This window comes from Neophocaena asiaeorientalis, unplaced genomic scaffold (assembly GCF_003031525.2).
Source record: "Neophocaena asiaeorientalis asiaeorientalis breed wild unplaced genomic scaffold, Neophocaena_asiaeorientalis_V1.1 scaffold77, whole genome shotgun sequence".
Lineage (NCBI taxonomy): Eukaryota > Metazoa > Chordata > Mammalia > Artiodactyla > Phocoenidae > Neophocaena > Neophocaena asiaeorientalis.
This window is the reverse complement of record NW_020174645.1, coordinates 9,757,199-9,758,250: the sequence shown is the minus strand read 5'-3', so window position 1 is coordinate 9,758,250 and position 1,052 is coordinate 9,757,199. Positions and strand designations below refer to the sequence as shown.

The window sequence follows — 1,052 nt, the reverse complement described above, 5'->3', positions numbered from 1 at the left end:
ATGCTGGCTGGGCAGATTTTTCTAGAACCCCACTCCCTTCCATAAGAGTGGAGCTCTTTGAGGGTCCTTGTTTGTGTGGAGGCCATAGTTCCAATTCCCCCCAAACTTTGTCCCCTCTGTCCTTTGGTTTGTTTGTTTGGCTGGTTGGTTTTGGGGTGTTTTTTTTTTCTTTTTTTTTTTTTTGGCCGTGCTGCACATCTTGTGGGACCTTAGTTCCCCAACCAGGGATTGAACCTGGGTCCTCTGCAATGAGAGTGCAGAGTCCTAACCACTGGACTGCCAGGGAACTCCCCCCTCTTTCCTTTGGCACCTTTAAAAGTCAAAGACCTCCTCCCACTACTCTGGATTTCATACCCTTTTTTTCTGACTACAGAAGATTATCTCTATTTTCTCCAGTATTTCTAGTTGACTATCAAATGTGGGAAAGTTTTTAGATTATCTAGTCCAGAATATTGCCCAAAATGGAAACCCGGTGGACTAGTTTTCAGATCTTTCCCTCATTCTGTATGCATGAGTCTATTTTTTTAAGTCACTTTGCTCTCCTCTTATTTTCTGTATATTTACCACCTCTCTCCTGTTCTCTTACATTTACAAGTTATATTACAGAGCAAGATGCCTTATGCTAATAATTTCTCGGTATAAACTATTCTTTTTTTCCCTTAGTATTTGGCTCTTATTATTGGCTCTTTTTCAGCTCCTATCCTATCTTCTTTTTTGTAATTTCCTAGTGAACAGGCACCAAATATAGTTAGTATTTGATCTATATGTCACCTGCTAATTTACATGCTCTTCTTTAAAAAAAAAAAAATCTAACCCAGTCTTGCAGATAAAAAAAAATCTTGAGGTTGACAAAACTGCTAGCAATGTTTCCATAAAAACTGTTGTCAAAAGACTGGCAAACTTGGTAACACTAGGTAGCTAAGTTTTTAAAAATTCAGTACTAGTAATGCAAGTCACATCTACAATTTGAACGAAAATTCTAACTTGCTTCAAACTTACTTTAGGCCTAGATAAATTACTTTTGGTCTTAGATCTAGGAATATATGCATATA

The 1,052-nt window shown here is 37.6% G+C and overlaps 1 non-coding gene across 1 annotated transcript; it reads right to left on the bottom strand.

Annotated features, from left to right (window-relative positions):
- Positions 1-213: 213 nt before the first annotated feature.
- On the bottom strand, positions 214-286 carry TRNAE-CUC (transfer RNA glutamic acid (anticodon CUC)). Its single transcript has one exon. It is a non-coding gene; the product is annotated as a tRNA-Glu (tRNA).
- Positions 287-1,052: the final 766 nt, after the last annotated feature.